This window comes from Agelaius tricolor, unplaced genomic scaffold (genome assembly GCF_023055355.1).
Source record: "Agelaius tricolor isolate 1412-34295 unplaced genomic scaffold, bAgeTri1.0.p SCAF_43, whole genome shotgun sequence".
NCBI classification, from domain to species: Eukaryota; Metazoa; Chordata; class Aves; order Passeriformes; family Icteridae; genus Agelaius; species Agelaius tricolor.
The window spans coordinates 990,102-1,010,470 of NW_027269303.1; the positions used below are offsets into that span (position 1 = coordinate 990,102).

Below are 20,369 nucleotides of genomic sequence, written 5' to 3' on the forward strand. Positions count from 1 at the left end.
ACCTCTGGTTTTGATTATGACCCGTGGAGCAAATTACCAACCTTGTATGAAAATCAGCAAGGCACAACAGTTTAAGTAGAATATTAGTGAAGTTATCATGGGGTGGAAAAGTAGATTTTAGGGCTTTTGGTATGGGGGTCCAGGAGGCAACATGGAGGGAACTTGGAACTGGGTATTTTCTCCTTCTTCTTCTTGGCCTCCATCTTCTGCTGTGATGTTGGCACTTAGAGATTGGTTTCGAGTAGAAGCTCACTGTCTAACATAGGTGATAGGAATTGGAAAGTAATTGTAAACATTGTACACATAGTTTTTAGTATAAAGACATAACACCACCCCGGGGGCAGGCAGAATGCCTCGGACTGTCCTGCTTATCTGACCTCAGCAGGGCAGAAGAAAATTTTGTATAGATAAGGTAAAATAAACAACCTTGAGACCAAGAAATGAAGAGCTCTGACTCCTTCTTCAAGCGCCAGGCTGGGAAAAGAGACTTTCAAACTTTTCTCGGGGTCACTCTGACAAGCTAACAATCCCGACATACACACAGCTACGAACCCCTGGATTCCAGCAGTGTTCTGATGGAAATTCCAAGAGGAGGTAGGGTCAAGATGTGTGCTTGCCTTGTGGTCAGCCTTCAATAGCCCTTGGTCTCCCTGGGCCCTTCCCCCAGGTGGGGCTTGGGCTCATTTGGTCCCTCAGGAGCTGGGCTGGGGCTGCAGAGGTGGCGGTGGAGCATTGCCTGTGCTGTGCCAGGGACTGGCAGCCACTGCTGGGCTGGGATAGAGGCTCTGGGGGGATTGGGGTTCCAGGGCAGGGCAGGGCTGGGCTTCCAGGGCAGGGCAAGGCTGGACCTGCCCCTTCCTCCCCCACACATGAAATGTTTTGAGCCAACAATCTCCTCCGGGCTGTCACAACAGGGAATTTTGGAGGTGGAACCCCAATTCTGGCCAAGGGCATCTGGCCGAGAAGGACAGTTCTTTTCCATAGGAAGGAAAGCACAGAGCCCCAGTGTTTGGAAGGCAGGTGAGAGCCTCACTAGGGCAAGGCCATCCAGACTTGTCAGGAATGGCAGATTTTGTCTGGGAGCAGTCTTTGGATATATGGAAATTTGGAGGTGGAAGCCCAGTCTCACCCATGGGTTCGTGGAGAAGCTGGACAGTTCTTTCCCATAGGAAGGGGAGCATGGAGTCTTCCCCAGTGTTTTGGGGACACATGAGAGGTGACCCTTGTGAAACCATTGCCAGCCAGACTTGTTCTGGCAATATTCCTATTGGAACAATCCCTGGATATATGGAAATTTGGAGGAGAAATCCCAATTCTGGCCATGGGTGCCGGGAGAAGAAGGACAGTTCTTTTCCATAGGAAGGAAAGCACAGAGCCCCAATGTTTCAGCAGCAGATGAGAAGAGACCCTCAACGTGCCACGGTCAGTTGGACCAGTCAGGTGGCCTCTGGGGGGCCAAACCAGCCAGACCTGTTCTGTGTTCCATTGGTTTTGTGGGACCCCATAGTGTCACAATGATGCCTTGGATCCATGAGGCCCCACAGTGACCTAATGGTGACTTGGTTCCATGGGGTGCCACAGTGTCACAATGGCCCCAAGGTTCCAGAAGGCCCTGCAGTGTCACAATGGTCCCAACAATTCCATGGGGCCTTGCAGAGTCACAATGGTCTCAGTAGTTCCCCAGGCCCCACAGTGTCACATGACTCCTCTATTCCATGAGGCCTTGCAGTGTCACAATGGACCTTTGAACCCTGGGGGTTTGTGGTTACCCAATGGTCTCCTTTGGTTCCACAGTGTCACAATGGACCACTGATAACATCAGGCCCTGCAATGTCACAATGGGCCTTTGGTCCCATGCAGCCCTGCAGTGTCACAAAGGCCTCTTGGTTTGAGGAGGCCCCACAGTATCACAATGGTCCTCTTGGTTCTGCAGAGTTCCCCAGGGTCACAATGGTCCCTTGGTTCCATGAGGCCTCACAGTGTCACCATGGTTCCTTGGTCTCACAGGGCCCACAGTGTCACAATGGTCCCTTGGTTCCATGGGCCCTGTGCTGCTGCATTCCCCCCTCCCCTTCTCAGGCCGCCCTGCCAGCTGAGAAATGCTCCTTGGGGCTTGGCCTTGGCCAACAGCCCCTGGGCTCAGCTCCTCTGCAGCTCATCACAAACACTGTCTGCTCCAGGCACTGCTGCTGCCCAACCAGCTCCTGCTTTCTGGAGGAGCAGCCCTGGGAACTGGTTTTGTTCCCTCAGTGGCACAACATCCCTGTTCTCACACTGCCAAAGAAAGCTGTTGGTGCCAAGTGCGGCCAGGATGAACCATTGCTGGGACTGAAGCCCCTCTCTTGGGGCCCTGCAAACAGCGCTCCAAAAGGAGCCCTTGGAGCTCTCCTGGGCCAGCGACTCCCTCTGAGTGGGGCCTCTCCCAGCCGGGAACTCTCCCGTTTGCTGCACTCGGGGATCCCCAACAATGACGGAGCCTGGGCCGATCCCCCCACTCCTCCAGGCTCAACCCTTCACCCTCTGGGGAGATGCCAAAGGATCCACAGAGAGCATTTCCTGCCCTCAGGGGAATTTCTCCCAGGTGCCTTGCACTGACTCTGTGTCTGTGTGCACACAGGAGTGCCTGTGCTGGGGAAATGTGGCAGAAATGCTGCTCTCTGAGGGGTTTGAGAGCCTTGGAAAGCTGAGTCAGTCAGGCCTGTAGGTAAGGTTAAATCACAAGGTCTAAACTAAGTTAAATGCTCCTAAGAGTTGTTCTTTTGCTAAGGTATTAAGTTTAATTTACTTTACTAGCTAAGTTGAATATTAAATGTTATTCCTCTGTTAAATTGCTAAGTCATATGTTCTAAGTTAGGTTAAATAGTGTTAAGTGCTGTTCTTTTATTAAATTGTGAAATTGAAGGTATCAGTTAAGGTTAAGGTGTAAGTTAAGTCCTGTAAAGTTTAAGCTGCATTAAGCTTTTGGGCCATATTCCTTTTATCCTTGCCCTCACTCTCCTTGTGTCACACACACACACAAGGACAGTTCTTGGTTTGTTTCTGGTTTGATTGTCTGGATTTTGTTTGGTTTTGTTGTTGCTTTGTTTCCCTGCTGTGCCTGAAGTGTCCAGTCAGGAGCAGAGTGACTCTTGCCCAGGAACTTTGTGCTGCTGTCCCTTAATATTAAATCTGTTTTTTGCTGCTCCCTTGCTGGGGATTTTTTCAGTGCTCTCAAGGCCTCCTTGGTACCAGGGTGAAGGAGCCCTGGCCCAGGCTCTGGCCCTGGGGGACACGGGGACGCTGCCGGGGGGTCCCTGTCCCCCTGTGCCACCCCCAGGGCCCTGGCCCCCCGTCCCCATGTCAGGCTCTGGGGTCGATCTTGTGGAACATCCTCTGGGGGAGGCTGCGGCGCCGGGGGCGGGGGGACCCGGGGGGACAGGGGACCTCGCTGTGCACGAGCAGGGTTGGACTGCTCTGGGGGGAGCTGTGAGGGGGGCCGGGGCAGAGTGACCTCCCCAGTGACCTCACACAGCCCACTCTGTGATGTCACACAGCCTCCTGTGATGTCACACAGCCTCCTGTGACATCAGACAGCAACCTGTGATTTCACACAGCCCCTGTGATGTCACACAGAATCCTGTGATGTCATACTGACATCTCTTTAACCTCACACAGCACCTGTGATGTCACACAGCCCACTCTGATGCCACAGATCACTTTTGCAATGTCACACAGCCACCAGTGATGTCATAGCCCACTTTAGGATGTCACATAGCATCCCTGTGATGTTGCAGAGCCAACTCTTGGAAGTCACCCTGGAATGTCATGCAGCTGCACTGTGATGTCTCAGAAGACACTGTGATGTCACAAAGTCACCATATCATGTCACTGTGTGTTCTGTGATGGCAGAGCCAGCTCTATGATGTTGCACAGCCAGCCAGTGATGTCACAACCCACTCTCTGATGTCACAGAGCCACCTTTTATGATGGCAAGATATGCTCCATGGCCTCACACCTACTCTATGATGTCACAGATCGCTGTGTGATGTCACAACACCCTCGGTGATGTCACAACCCCTCAGTGATGTCACAAAGCCCTCTCTGTGATGTCATACTGCCACTCTGTAATGTCACAGCACACACTTTGACCCCACAGCCAGCTCTATGATTTCATACAGCCATGCCATGATGTCACAGACTGCTCTGTGATGTCACAGAATCCCCTCTATGATGACATAGCTGCTCAGTGACCTCACAAAACAAACTCTGTGATGTCATAACTCAATCTGTGACCTCACACAGCCCACTCTCTGCTGTCACACAGCCCCTGGCTGACATCACAGCTGCTCTGTGCCTCCATGACACAGGCACAGAGGAGCTGCTGGGACACAGCCCCCTCTGGGACATGCCACAGCCCCTGCCAGTGCTGAGCCCCTGGGAGCTCTGTCTGTGCCCTGCTGGTGTCCCTGAGGGGCCCTGGCAGTGCCCCAGCCCTGCTGGGCTGTGCACAGGAGCTGCTCCTGGCCAGAGCTGTCTCTCTGCAGCTCTGCTGCCCTTGCCAGGAGCTGCCTCTGAGCCAGGAGCCCGGCCCAGCTCAGCAGCACAGACACAGCACAAGGACTTTAATGACCTCTGGGGCTTTGGTGCTCTTTGTGTCTGCCATGGCCAAAGTGCTGCCCAAGTTGGCTCTGTCAGGGCTGTCTTGCAGCTGCTGCCCATCCCTGTGCTCTGTGCAGCCCAGGCTGTCCTACGGTGTCCCTGCCCTGAGCCTCTGTCCCTGCAGGCTTTCGGCATGCCCCGGCTGCCCCACCTGGCTGGGCCCTTCCTTTGCTGACAGCTCTGCCTCCTGCCTGCCTCTGCCTGCCCACACAAAGCCTTGGGCTGATACCAAAAGGGTTCATTCAATTTTTACTGTGCCTGTGAACTTTCAGCACAGGAACAAGCCATGCAGGGTCTGCTTTCCCAGCAAGCATGGCTGGAAGACAGGAAGATATCCGGCTCAAGAATGTAATGGCAGAAAAAAGAAGGACTGAAACTGGGAACTTGGGGTGGATTTTATGGTAATGGGTAAATTGTAATACACATTTAGTGACGCTGGTAGAATTACATGTCCACATAGGGTTAGGAGTTATCCCTCACTGGACCTCAGGCCTGAATAAATGATACCTCTTAAACAGCAATTTAGTGTTAATGAGTCCTATTCTGATATTTTGGCTTTGATAGTGGTGAGGCCTCACAGAACCAAGGATTCAGCTGTGACACTGAGCAAACCCATGGAATAAAGGGTCCATTGTGACAGCATGGAACCCCATGGAACCAAAATCCATTTTGGCACATTGGGGCCACATTGAAAAAATGGCCCATTGTGAAACTGCACATTCAAGGAGACCATTGTGACACTGAAAAACCTCTGGGAACCATGGGGCCATTCCAACACAGCAAGGCCTGGTGGAACCATGGGTCCATATCCACTGCAGAACCTCACGGAACACGGAAGGTGACCGTGTTCTGCTATGGAACCTCATGGAACAAATGGGTCCATTGTGACACTGCAGAACCTAGGAGACTGCTGTTGGCTGTGTGAAAGCTCATGGAACCAGAAATCCATTGTGACACAGCAAGGCCTTATGGAACCAAGGGTCCGTTGTTAAACTCTGTGGCCTCATGGAATCATGAGCCATTGTGACACAGCGTGGCCACATGGAGTCAAGGGGCCACTGTGACACTGCAGATCCAAGGAGGCCATTGGCACTGAGAAACCTCATGGAACCGAGAGTTCATTGTTACACTGTGGGGCCGGTGGAACCAAGGGGAGCACAGTGACTTTGTGGGGCCTCATGGAACAATGGAGACTGTTCTGATACTTTGGGACCCACTGGAACCAAAGGACCATTATAGAATGGCACGGCCTCAAGGAATCAAGGGGACTACAGTAAACCTTGGGGGTCTCCATGGGATGAAGGGTACAAGGAACCAAAGATACCATTGTGACACTCTGGGGCATCATGGAACCAAAGGTCCATTGTGACAGAGCAGGGCCTTGTGGAGCCAAGGGGACCACAGTGACACTGCGGGTCTCAGTGAAACCAATGGTCTGTTGTGACACTGCGAGGCCTTATGGAATCACGGAGACCACTGTGACACCAAAGGCCTCATTGAAACAAGGGGCCATTGTGACACTACAAGGCCTCTTGGAAGCAAGGAATCATTGTGGTACCATGGAGCGTTGGCAGGCCAAGGGGCAGTTGTCACACTGTGTGGCACCAAGGAGTCCATTGTGACACTACAGGGCCCCATAGAACTAAGGATTCGTGGAACAGTGCTGGAACACCTGGAACCAAAGTTCCATTATGACACTGCAGGGCCTCATGACATCCTGGAGGCCATGATGACACTTTGAGGCCTCGTTGAATCAAGGGGCTCTGCAGGGCCTCATGGAACCAAGGAGACCCTTCTGACACTGTGAGTCCCAATAAAACCAAGGGTCCAGTGTGACACCATGGAACCAAGGAGACTGTTGTTGGCAGTACAAAAGCTCATGGAACCAAAAGTCCATTGTGACACTGTGGGGCCTCATAGAACCAAGAAGACTGATATGACACTTAGGGACCCACTGGAACCAAGGGGCCATTGTGTCATCTCAGGGTCTCGTAGAACCAAGGCAACCACTGTGACACTGCAAGGTCTCATGGAAGCAAGGGGCCAGTGTAACACATCCAGGCTTGGTGGAACCAAGGGGCCATTGTGATCCTGGGGAACCCAATAGAACCAAGGGGCCAGTTTGAGACTCTGCCATGTGATGGAACCAAGGGGCCGTTGTGGCATTGCACAGTCCCATGGAAACAAGGAAACCACTGTGACACTGCAAGGTCTCATGGAAGCAAGGGGCCATTGTGCCACTGTGGAGCCAAGGAGACCATTGTTATATCACTGGGCCTCGTGGAAACAAAGATCTGTTGTGATCCTACAGGGCCTCATGGACCCAAGGGCTCATTGTCATGCTGGAGGGCCCCAAGGATCCAAGAACATGGAACAGGTCTGGCTGGCTGGGCCTCCTGGGGCCTGCCTGACTGGTCTAGCTGACCTTGGCACGTTGAAGGTCACTTCTCATCTGCCCCTGAAACCCTGGAGTTCCATGCTTCCCTTCCTGTCAGAAAGAACTGTCCTTCTCCTCCAGGGGTTCAAGGCTGAAATTGGGATTCCTCCTCCAAATTTGATTATATCCAAGGATTATTGCCATATGAAACCTGCCAGGACAGACAGCTCTGGCTGGCCTTGGCCTTTTGGGGGCCACCTCTCATCTGCCTTCAAAACACTGTGGGCCTGTGCTTTTCCTCCCATGGAAAAAAACATCTTTCAAGTCCAGGCATCCATGGCCAAAATTGGTAATCCACCTCCAAAATTCCTTAAATCCAAGGATAGCTTCCAGAGAAAAGCTGCCAGGATTGTTTAGGTTCCCTTGGTTTCCTGAGGGCCAGCTCTCATCTACCTTTGAAACTCTAGGGTTCCACACTTTTCTTCCTATGGAAAGGAACTGTCCTTCTCATCCAGATCCCTGTAGACAAAAGTGGGGTTTGGCCTCCCAAATTCTGTCTCTCCAAGGATTCTTCCCTGACAACAAGTCTGGCTGGCCTTGGCCTCCTTGGGGCCGCCTCTAATCAGCCCTTAAAACACTGGGGCTCTGCACTTTCCTTCCTATGGAGAACTGTCATTCCAGTCCAGGAACCCATGGCTGAAATGGAATTCCACCTCCCAACTTCCCCATATATCCAAAGGCTGCTTTCAGTCAAAAGCTGCAAGGACAGACAGGTCTGGCTTGCCTTGGCCTCTGGTGACTGCTTCTCATCTACCATCAAACCCTGGGGTTCTGAGATTTCTTTCCTATAGAAAAGAACTGTGCCTCTTGTCCAGGTGCTCTTGGCCTCAAGCACTTGACCACTCTATAGGGACACAGGAGCTCTGTGCTCAGTGGGGTGGAAACTGAGGACAGCAGAGGAGAGCTTTGGGAGGGATTGAAGGGTGGTTTCAGAGGTGGAGGATCCTTTTGACATAGTAGAGAACAGCAGGAGAAAGGAAGAATTAATTCCAAAGGGCTCAGGCCTTGGCCCTTTGCAATCCTGAATCACATCCAGGTTTGCTCAGCACCAGAGACACCTTTGCCTTGCTTGTCCCCACCTGTCATCACTGCCACCAGTGTTCTGCTCTGCTTGGAACCTGGGGACGCTTTCTCAGTCCTTTCCCTCACATGGATCTCTCTAAAGTATGAGGGGAAACTTCATTGTTTCACCCTCTTTTTGAGTCCCTCAGAAGTTCTTTGAGCACACTCTGAGGGACTGAGTCTGATGCAAAGAGCACCAAAGCCCCAGAGGGTCATTAAAGTCCTTGTGCTGTGTCTGTGCTGCTGAGCTGAGCCGGGCTCCTGGCCCAGAGGCAGCTCCTGGCAAGGGCAGCAGAGCTGCAGAGAGACAGCTCTGGCCAGGAGCAGCTCCTGTGCACAGCCCAGCAGGGCTGGGGCACTGCCAGGGCCCCTCAGGGACACCAGCAGGGCACAGACAGAGCTCCCAGGGGCTCAGCACTGGCAGGGGCTGTGGCATGTCCCAGAGGGGGCTGTGTCACAGCAGCTCCTCTGTGCCTGTGTCATGGAGGCACAGAGCAGCTGTGATGTCAGCCAGGGGCTGTGTGACAGCAGAGAGTGGGCTGTGTGAGGTCACAGATTGGGCTATGACATCACAGAGTTTGTTTTGTGAGGTCACTGAGCAGCTACAGCATCATAGAGGGGATTCTGTGACATCACAGAGCAGTCTGTGACATCATGGCATGGCTGTGTGACATCATAGAGCTGGCTGTGAGGTCAAAGTGTGTGCTGTGACTTTACAGAGTGGCAGTATGACATCACAGAGAGGGCTTTGTGACATCACTGAGGGGGTTGTGACATCACACAGCTCTATGTGACATCACAGAGTAGGGTGTGAGGCCATAGAGCCGATCCTGCTATCATAGAGGATGGAACTTTGACATCAGGGAGTGAGTTGTGACATCACTGGCTGGCTGTAAATTCATAGAGCAGTCTGTGACATCACAGAACAGACAGTGACATCACATGATGACTTTTAATATCAAAGTGTCTTCTGTGACATCACAGAGCAGATGTATCACATCACAGGGTGACATCAAAGGGGGGGGCTGTGTGACATGCTAGGGGACTGTGTGAGATCACTGGATGTCGTATGACATCACAGGGGTTGTGACATCATAGGAAGATTGTGTGTTGTCACGGGGGGTGTTTTAAATCACAGGGGGGCAGTGTGACATCACAGGGGGCTCTGTGACTTCACAGCAGCTGTGTGACATCACAGGAGGCTGTGTGGCATCACAGGGGCTGTGTGAGGTCACTGGGGAGGTCACTCTGCCCCGGTCCCCTCACAGTTCCCCCCAGAGCAGTCCAACCCTGCTCGTGCACAGCGGGGTCCCCTGTCCCCCCGGGTCCCCCCGCCCCCGGCGCCGCAGCCTCCCCCAGAGGATGTTCCACGAGATCGACCCCAGAGCCTGACACGGGGACGGGGGGCCGGGGCCCTGGGGGTGGCCCTGGGGGACAGGGACCCCCCGGCAGCGTCCCCGTGTCCCCCAGGGCCAGAGCCTGGGCCAGGGCTCCTTCACCCTGGTACCAACGAGGCCTTGAGAGTGCGGAAAAAATCCCCAGCAAGGGATCAGCAAAAACCAGATTGAATATTAAGGGACAGCAGCACAAAGTTCCTTGGCAGGAGTCACTCTGCTCCTGACTGGACACTTCAGGCACACCAAGGAAACAAAGCAACAACAAAACCAAATAAAGTCTGGACAATCAAACCAGAAATGAGCCGAGAACTGTCCCTGTGTGTGTGTGACACAAGGACAGTGAGGGCAAGGATAAAAGGAATATGGCCCAAAAGCTGAACAGAGCTCAAACTTAACAGGACTTTACTTACACTTTAACCTTAACTGATACCTTCAACTTCACAATTTAGCAAAAGAACAGCACTTAACTTTAACACCAGCCGGGGGTTTTTTTACAGATGCGAACGAGATGGGGCTGCTATGGAAAGTGTCTCGAGCTGTTTCTTTTTTCAGCATCAGTCTCATTACATGATTTTGATAATGGGAAGATGCTAGCAGCTCACAATCCAGGCAGCAGGCCAGAAAACTTAATGTTACAACATACTTTATAAGCTTCTTGACCAATCACAGAAAGCAAAAGCATATTGAGAGTAGTTCTATCCAACCACCATAAGCACACGTACCTTTGGTTAAAACAATGCTTGCTTATTTAGAATACAATACCCGTTTGTAAGAGACAACGCACAGAGCTCCATTATCAAGCTTTAACCTTCCTAGTATCTTGCTAGATAAACTTTCTGCAACTTAGAGAGCTTTTCAGACAAGCATTAATACATAGGCTATTGTTCTATTTGCCCTTGCCTTTTCTACAGTTTAAATAATTTTTCTGCTGACCTATCTCATGACTGTTGCTTTAGCACTGTTCACAATTCTGCTGTATCTGAGGCCTGCCTTTTGCAGCTTTCCTAGAACCCTCTAATTGCATGGATTCCCACAAAGAGTATTTAACCTAACTTACAACCTATGACTCAATGATTTAATGGTAGAATAACATTAAACAATATTCAACTTAGCTTATATTAAACTTTACTTAGCAAAAAAAAGCTCTTAACACCAAATAACTTATTCCTTATGATATAACCTTACTTACAGGCCTGACTGACTCAGCTATGCAAGGCTCTCAAACCCCTCAGAGAGCAGCATTTCTGCCACATTTCCCCAGCACAGGCACTCCTGTGTGCACACAGACACAAAGAGTCACCTCCAAATTCCCTATATCCAAAGACTGCTCCCAGACAAAATCTGCCATTCCTGACAAGTCTGGCAAGCCTTGGACTAGAGAGGCTCTCACTTGCCTTCCAAACACTGGGGCTCTGTGCTTTCCATCCTATGGAAAGGAGCTGTCCTTCTCATCCAGGCACCCATGGCCAAATTTGGGATTTCACCTGCAACATTGCCTTACTGTGAGAGACCGGAGGAGAATGGTGGCTCAAAACATTTTGTGTGTGGGGGAGAGCAGGGGGCAGGTCCAGCCTTGTCCTGCCCTGGAACCCCAATCCCCCCAGAGCCTCTATCCCAGCCCAGCAGTGGCTGCCAGTCCCTGGCACAGCACAGGCAATGCTCCACAGCCACCTCTGCAGCCCCAGCCCAGCTCCTGAGGGACCAAATGAGCCCAAGCCCCACCTGGGGGAAGGGCCCAGGGAGACCAAGGGGTATTGAAGGCTGACCACAAGTCAAGCACACATCTTGACCCTACCTCCTCTTGGAATTTCCATCTGAACAGTGCATCTCTATATCACATTTTTCTCTCATCCTGTGTCTTCTTCTATTTTTGTCCCCTTGCAAATTTTGACTAAATTAAAATTGAACAAACTACGAGTTTATGAAGTTGAATGGGCCAAGTTAATGCTTTGAGAAGTGTTTTGTGTTGATTGAATGTCATATTAAACCTTTTGCCAAAGTTTCTCTGATTTTCTAAATTTGCCAGTAAAGTCTGTTTTGTTGCTTTGAGCTCCTGACAATCCCTTGTTGGTATTTCTCCAACTCAGAAGACACAAACAAATGTAATTCCTTTTAAATGTCTCCTTGAGAGAGTTGTTTGGGGAATGGGAGTCAGGGCTTGTCTGTGCTGCTTGGCCCAGCCCAGGCAGGGCTTTCCCAGCCACATTCCACACTCCATTGCCCAGCTGGAGCCGCTGGTGCCTCTGAGTTGTGCTGCCCCAGCCCCAGGGACGCTCTCCTTGTCTGCCCATTCCCCCACGGTCTCTGGGCAGGGATGGCCTCACTGGGGGCTGCTGACATCCTCAGCAACTTGGAGGCTGCTGCTGAATTTCACTGCTCCAGAGGCTTGTTCAGCCTTCAGCTCCTCAGTTCAGGAATTCAGTGTCCCAGGGCTCATGAACATTCAGAACACCTGAACAAGCCAAGCCTCTGGGAATCATTTGATTTTAATTTTCAAATCCTTTGTGGTTAAGTAGATCTCAGTTGTGTATTCAAACTGAATACATGATATTTAAAAAGAGAGCAAGAAAAGATTTTTTAGGTCCTGTTTAGTTTTGTTTTCCTGTTAATTCATTGATATGTGCAATCTCCAATTGACACTGAATCTCAGTACCTCCTCATGCAGTTTTAATAGATATGAAAATCAAGACCCTTCATAGCTGACAATCAATCAGACTCTGTCCCTACCCCCAGCCCACCATTTCCCCCATCCAAGCCCTGGCACTCAGAGCAGCCTTGTGCAAATCTGAGCTCCCTCCAGCCCAGGCTGCTCCTGCAACTTTCAGCTCCTTGGCTCCCACTCCCACCTGCTTTCCTTGGAGAAGGAGCTGCCCGAGACACAGAGGGATGTTCATTTCTTGTCAGCCAACAAAGCCAAGGGAAGGCACAGCTCCATCAAATGCAAAAGTCATTCTTCTCCCTGGCTCTGCCCTGCCCCTGATCCCCACAGCCTGTCCTGTTTCCTTCATCCCTCTTTCGCCAGGGACTCTCTGGGACAAGGGAGTTCTGCTCTGGGGATGGAGGGAGGTCCAAGTGCCACCACTGGAGTGGGAACCACAACTCATCAGGTTTGTGTCCTTTGGGGGCCAGGAACTGGTGAGACTCAGAGGCACAGAAAGTTTCTCTTCATGGCCAACAGACCATGGTTGAACAGGACACAATTCAATAACACTCATGCTCTTCCCTGAGCTAAGTGCAATGTCCCAGCAGCATCTGATGAGTCCACCACCCACAAGGGATTTCCATCCTAAAAGTAGTTTTAGACAAACGTCATTCTGTGATAGATATAAACACAATGAAGTTCTTGTATCAGGATGCTCATCTTGGAGTGGGGGCAAAACAGCTCCAACAATTCCTGATTTGCAAAGCTGTCAGTGGTGGATGGAGAAGGGAGGTCAGGCTGCTCTTGGTGCTGAGGAAATGCTGAAACCAGCCTGACTCATTTCATCTCCTCCTGTCCTGGCTGATCTCCCCTCTTTCCCCTCCCACCCATTGGCTTTTGTCTCCCACCAGGCCCCCGGTGAAGAGCCTGGCTCTGTGTTCTCCATCCCCTCCTCGCTGGCACTGCCAGGCTGGGATGAGGAGCCCCTCAGCCTTCCCTGCTCTGGGCTGGACAAGCCCAGCTCCCTCAGCCTCTGCTCACAGCCCAGGGGCTCCAGCCCCACCTTGGAGGCCCTTCCCAGACCCTGCTCCAGCTGCCAGACATCTTTCCTGCCCTGGGCAACCCAACCCAGGCCACACTGACCTGGTGTCACAATCCATCCTTACAAACAAGTTTTGTGATGGTTCGCGATCTCAGAGTGCAAAAGAACCAACATGGTACAAGGGGGTTTGCAGTGATAATCCAAACAAATGCACCTCTTTTGAAATAACCACAGCAAAAATGCATTGGGGAGGAAGCGGGGGAAAAAAGGAAAAAATAAGATAAAAGAGGGAGGGAATGAATGGGTATAGAGCTACCAAACGTAGAACGGCGAAGTCCTTCCATGTCCAGCCAATGGAGTTCACCAGGTCACGTCCGGGCAGATCTCAGAGGTGCAGTCCATCTGGACTCTAGTTATACTCTCTTTTGATGGGGGAAGGGGAATAGATCTTGAAACCGAATCAAAGCTAATCTATTGTTTCTTCGGGGGAAAGAATGGTATTTAGAGAAGGGTACACACAGTCCATGTTCTCAGCAGTGGGCGAGAGCCATTGTCTTTGTGCTCCAATGCTCACACCTGCAACATCCATCTTGCTTTGGTCAGCTTGCCTCCCCCACACACCTCCCCCAGGTTGGGGGTCTCAGTCCCAGTCCTTGGAAAGAGTGAGAGGGGCCCTTCTCACAGAGGGATTTCATGTCTCGGTTTTTCTCTGGTGAAGAGGCTTCTTACATCTCAGTTTGTCTGTCACGGTGATTGCAAAGGAGCGAGAGGGGTCTTCTTTGGAGGACCACCCAAAACTCGAGAGAAGTCCAGCCAGAGGTGGGGGAAAAATCCCAGAGCTATTGTTGCAAAAAGGGCAGAATGTCCTTCTCTTCTTTTCATGGAGCTCAGTGTAGCATACAGTAAACACATCTGTGAAACAATAGCTTAGCAATGCTCTCGGGTCTCAGGGCCCTTAGCATGTAACTTTCTCCTACAGGGCCAGAGATTTAAGACAGGGGATCTTTTCTTCAGTGGTCCCCAATGACAATCGTGAGGCAGATGAGGGAAATTTCGGACAGAGTCTCACACCCAGTTGCTCCAGTTGTGTCCTTAGTCCCCTTAGCATGGTTCCAGTACCTTCCAGTTGATCCCAGTTGCTCCCAATGTGCCATATTTTCCTCCCAACATGGGCCCAGTAGCTCCCAGTACCCCCCAGTCAGGATCCATTCTCACCTGCTGTAATCCCAGTGGCTCCCAGGATGATCCCAGTTGTACCCAGTCCCCTCCCCCCAGTGTGGTTCCAGTCACTCCCAGTATGACCCCAGTCATTCCCAGATCCTCCCAGTATGATTCCAGTCATGCCCAGAGTGACCCCTTGTCACTCCCAGTGTGGGCCCAGTTGCTCCCAGTCACCTCCAGCATGGTTCCAGTCACAGCCAGCACCTTTCCAGTCACTCCCAGTCTGGTTCCAGCAGGATCCCAGTCATTCTCAGATACTCCTAATACTTTTCAAGGCACTCCCAGTATGATCCCACTCAGTTCCAGTATGACTCCAGCATGGGCACAGCTGCTCCCATTATCATCCAGTGTGGTTCCAGTGTTGTTCCCATTTACCCCGACTGTGGTTTCAATCACTCCCAGCGTATTCCAGTTACTCCCAGCAGGTTCCCAGTTAGTCCTAGTTGTCCTCAGTTGCTTCCAGCCTGATCCCAGTTGCTCACAGCCACTCCCAGTCACCCTCAGTGCAGTCCCAGTTGCTCCAAGTATGACCCAGCATGATCCCAGTTGCCCCCAGCATGGTTCCAGTTGCTCCCTGCTCTTCCCAGTGTGATACCAGTTGAAGCCTGTTGTCCCTTCTGTAGTCCCAGTCACTCCATAGATGATCCCAGTCCCTCCCAGCATGGTCCCAGTCATGCCCAGTTACCCCCAGTGTAGACTCAGTCTCTTCCACTCACTCCCAGTTGCCCCCAGCATGGGGTCCCAGTTCTCCCCAGCATGATCCCTGCTGTTCCCAGTGTGTTCCCAGTCATCCCCAGTATGGTTACAGACACTCCCAGTACATCCCAGGTGCCCTCAGCATGTCCGTGGTCATTCCCAGACACTCCCAGTGGTCCCAGTAAGGTGCTTGTTATCCCAGTATGATCTCAGTCATGCTCAATATATCCCAGTTGCCTCCAGCACGCATCCAGTCATTCCCAGTCCCTCCAGTTTGCTTGCAGCATGATCCCAGTTTCTCTCAGTTGCTCCCAGTAGTCCAAAGTGTGATCCCAATTGTTCCCTTTCTACACCAATATGAGCCCAGTAACCTCCAGTATGATCCTTGTCACATGCCAGCACTCCCAGTATGGTCCCAGTATAATCCCAGAAACTTCAAATCACTCCCAGAATGGTCCCAGTTGCCTCCAGCTAGATCAACCCAGTCAGTCCCAGTATGATGCCATTTGCTCCCAGCGTGCTCCCAGTTGCTCCCAGTCCCCCCCAGTACCCCCCAGTATGGGGGATGATGTGCATGGTGTGTTCCTAGTCACTCTCAGACATTCCCATCATTAGTCCAGTCCCTCCCAGTATGATCCAGAGATGAGCCCAGTGTGCTCCCAGTCACTGCCAGTATGAACCAGTTGTGCCCCACATGGTTCCAGTTGCTCCCTTTCAGCCTCACTTTTGTTCCAGTCACTCCCAGTCTCACCCAGTTCCTTCCAGCATATTCCAGGTCAGTCCCAGTTCCTTCCAGCCTGATCCCATTTGCTGCCAGCCACTCCCAGTCAGCCTCAGTGTAGCTGCACTCACTGCCAGTATGATCCCAGTCACTTCCAGCATGATCCCAGTTCATCCCAGTATAAGCCCAGTTGCTTCCAATCATGCCCAGCATGCACCCAGTGACTCCCAGTTCCTTCCAGCATGATGCCAGTTGCTCACAGCTGCTCCTGGTCACCCTCTGAACGATCCCACTCACTCCCAGTATATCCCATTTGCCCCCAGCATGGTCTCAATTGCCCCCTGCAGCCTCCCACTCACTCCCAGTATGATCCCAGTACAGCCCAGTCCCTCCCAGAGACGCCACTCCTGGGATCCCCCACCCCTCTCTGCGTTCCCCCCTCATGGAGCTCCCGAGAGGAGCCCCAAGGGCTGGCAGTGCCCAGCCAGGGTCCCCAGCAAGGCCCAGTTTGGATGTGCAGCCCCCAGCTTGCCCAGTTTGCCTCTCCTTTGGCCCGGGCCGGGTTCCCCCCGCCCGCAGCGGCTGGGAGCAGCCGAGAGCCCCGCGCTGCCCATCCCAACCTATCCCGGCTCCATCCCCGCTCCTGCCGCGTGCTGCGAGGGCTGCGGGAACGGGCACCGAGGGTGTGGCTACTGCTGGGGGAGGAGGAGGAAGGGAAGGGATGAAAGAGGAGAGCCAGAAGGGATGGAAGTAGGGGAAGGAGGTGGGCTAGGGGAAGGAGGTGGGCTTGGGGGGGAGGGGGGGGAGGAGGGGGAGGAGGAGGAGGAGGAGGAGGAGGAGGAGGGACAAAGGAGGATCAGGGAAAGAAGAAGGAACGAAGAGGTTGAGCCCTCCCTGAATTCACAGCCCCCACCTGTGGGATCATCACCCCCCCATCCCGCAGGTGCCCTGGGCAGGGGAGCTCTGCCCAGATACCCTGGGGGGTCCCTGGGTTGGGTTTTTTGGGGGGGATGTTTGGAGAATGAAGAACTCCAAAGCTGAGCAGAAAATGCCCCTTGGGGGGACACTGGGGGGTCCCAGTGGCAGCTGCCGGCAGAGGCAGCCTGGAGGAGCAGAGCCCTGTGTCCTCCAGGAGCCCAAAGTGGGGAGCCCAGAGAGGGGGGAGCGCTGCCATTGGTGGGACCCTCAAGAGCCTGGAGAGGGGCAGGGGGGACTCCTTGGAGCCCCTGCACCCCAAAGCAGAGAATAAAGGGAGAAGGGACACTGGGACCGCAAGACCCCCAGCATCCCTAAGTGGGGAGATGGAAAAGGGGAACTTTTTGGATTGCTGGGACTCCCAGCAGCCTGGAAAGGGTGGGGACTGGGTAGACAGGGGACCCCCAATACATCTGACCCCCAACAGCTGGGACAGGGAGAACCCCAAACGCCAAATGGGAGAGACCAGAGACAGGGAACTGCTGGGAGGCATTTTCAGGGCTGAATCTTGGTGTTTGGGAGGTTTTTGTGCACCCCAGATGGTTGGTGACTTGTAGAGCTGGACTTGGGCGGGGGAACCCCCTAACCCAATGTGCTAATGCATTGAATTTTTCCTAAACCAGGATTTCCCATTCCCAAACCTTGGCTGGATAGAGGAGAAGGCTGCAAGGAAGATGCTCCATGAGCCCCAGGCAGGTGAGGAGGAAGTCAGTGCCCCTTTCCCGCTCTCTCCTGCTCCATCTCCCAGCCCAGCACAGCCCCCGGCTCCAGGACAACCCTGCTGCCAACCCCGTCCTGCCGGGGATGCACTGGGGGGATCTCCTTCCCCTTCCCTCTGGCACGGAGGCAAATCCCATCCTCTCCTTGTCCTTCCTCCCCCAGACAAGGAGCTGAGGATGGAGACCAGGGAGGACAAATCCCCACAGCAGAACCACGTGGAAGAGGCCATTTTGAGTGGCTCCATGGTACAGGAATCCAATGGGGAGGAAAATCCCAGAGATCCCACAGGAAGAGGGGCTGCAAACCCAGCCCAGGGTGCTCTGAGGAGGAAAGACCCACCCTGAGCCAGGAAGGTGGACAGAGCTTCAGCCAGAGCTCAGAGCTGGTGGTCCATGAGCAGCTTCACAATGGGGAGAAGCCCCACAAGTGCTTGGAGTGTGGGAAGAGCTTCAGGCAGAGCAGCACCCTGATCAGCCACCAGATGATCCACACGGGGGAATGGCTCTGTGAGTGTGGGGAGTGTGGGAAGGGCTTCAGCTGCAGCTCCCACCTCATCATCCACACTGGGAAAGGTCCTACAAGTGTCCCCAGTGTCAGAAGAGGTTTCAGACCAGCTCCAGTCTCCTCCTGATTCACACGGATCAGAGGCCCTTCCGCTGCCCCAACTGTGGGATGGGCTTCAAGCAAAACTCCACCCTCATCACCCACCAGCAGATCCACAGCGAGGAGAGGCCCTACGAGTGTCTGGAATGTGGGAAGAGCTTCAGCTGCAGCTCCAGCCTGATCCACCACCAGAGAATCCACATTGGGGAAAGGCCATACAAGTGTGGGGAATATGGGATGACCTTCAGTCAGAGGTCCCAGCTGATCATCCACCAAATGATCCACACGGGGGAGAGGCCCTATGAGTGTCCCAAGTGTCAGAAGAGGTTTCAGACCAGCTCCCATCTCCTCAAGCACCAGTGGATTCACACCGAGGAGAGGCCCTTCCGCTGCCCCGACTGTGGGAAGGGCTTCAAGCAAAACTCCAACCTTGTCACCCACCAGAGTGCCAAAGGCTCCCCAGGGAGTGCTGAGAGCAGATCCTTGAGGCCAGGGTTTCAGGGAGCCCAAGGCTCTGAGCAGGGAACTGCAATGCTGAGCAAGGCCTGGGCTGGCTGGGGGAAGCAGAAAGGCCAAGCCCTGAGCTCAGCCTGGGACAGCAGGGCCTGTCCCTCACGGGTGGCTCGGGGCTCTTTGAGGGGCAGTGGGATGTGAGGGACAGCAAGGACAAATGTCATAAACCTGTGTGACACTGCAGACCCTCATGGAACCAAGGGGCCAGTGGGACACTGTGGGAAGTTGTGGAACCAAGGGGATCATTGTGGCACTGTTGGGGCCATGGAACCAAGGGGCCAATGTGACACTGTGGGGTTTCATGGAAACAAGAGGCCACTGTGAGCCTGCAGGGCTGGAACACCCCAGAACACTGAAATGCTGGGGGTAACCAAAGGTTCATTTCCTTGAGTTTGGTGCACAGGAGAAACACCAACCAGATATTCTCAACATGGACAGATGCAAAGGATATTCTTCTTTTTAGAAAGGGATCCACAAGGATCATCAAGTCCAGCTCTTAAGTGAATGGCCCACACAGGGATTGAAACCACAACCTTGGTGATACCAGCACCATGCTCTAACCAACAGAGCTAAGAGGTCAAAATGACACAAAATTTTACTGGTAAAATATAGACAATCAAGGAACTTTTGCAAAGGGTTTAATACAACATCCACTCCAACAGAAAATGCTTATCGTAGTATTAACTTCATAAATTTAGCCCATTTAACCTAAAAACCGTTAACCCTTAAGATGTTAAGTTACCCAAAAATGTGCCAGGTAAGTAGGATTAGAAGGAGAAGAAATAAAGAACAGCAAGACAGAAGATCCATAGAAAGACACGCACATAGGTACCAACAGCTCAGGTTCCAGCATCACCAACAGAAGAACCCCAGCAGAAGGCAGGATCCACACCCTGGGCTGGCCTCGTGCTCCGGCTTTTAACCCCCTGGGCCTTCATGGCCCCGCCCCTGGGGTGGGATTGCCAGTTGCTCGTCCAATCAGAGTCACGGTAGGCACCAGTTGCTGGTGTGTTGATTGACAGCTCAGCCAATCAGAGCTGGCTTAGTGCCGCCCCTGCTGTGTGATTGACAGCTCTGCCAGGCCAGGGCTGGGGGTGGGGCTCTGTCCCACCACAAACCAAGGCCTGACCCAGCCCTGGCTCCACACGGGCATTCCGAGCATCCCAAGGTGTCTCGGGACATGGATCTCATCCAGCCTCTGACAGCGACCACGGTGACACTACGGAACCTCATGGAGCTGTGGCTCTGTTGTGACAATGCAGGTCCAAGGACACCACGGAACCTCATGGAATCAAGGAGACCATTGTGCAACTCAGGGGCCCTATGGAAGCAAGGGTCAATGATCAAACATTGGGGCCCATAGAAACAAGGAGCCATTGTGACACAGCGGGGCCACATGGAGCCACGGGAACCCTGTGACTCTGTTGGGTCTCATGAAACCAAGAAGCCATTGTGACATTGCCAGAGCTCATGGAATCAAGGAGACCATTGTGACAGTGTTAGGACCCATGAAGTCAATGGAACATAGAACAGGTCTGCCTGGTTTGGCCTCCTGGGGGCTGTCTGACAGGTCCCACTGAATTAGACATGCCAAGGGCCACTCCCATCTGACCATGAAGCACTGGGGCTCTGTGCTTTACTTCCTATGGGAAAGAACTGTCTTTCTTGTCTAAGCTCACATGGCTGAAATTAGGATTCCACCT

At 52.8% G+C, this 20,369-nt stretch overlaps 1 pseudogene; it reads left to right on the forward strand.

Annotated features, from left to right (window-relative positions):
* The window catches only part of LOC139604032 (zinc finger and SCAN domain-containing protein 2-like), a 51,258-nt pseudogene that overhangs the window by 26,325 nt on the left and 4,564 nt on the right, over positions 1 to 20,369 (forward strand).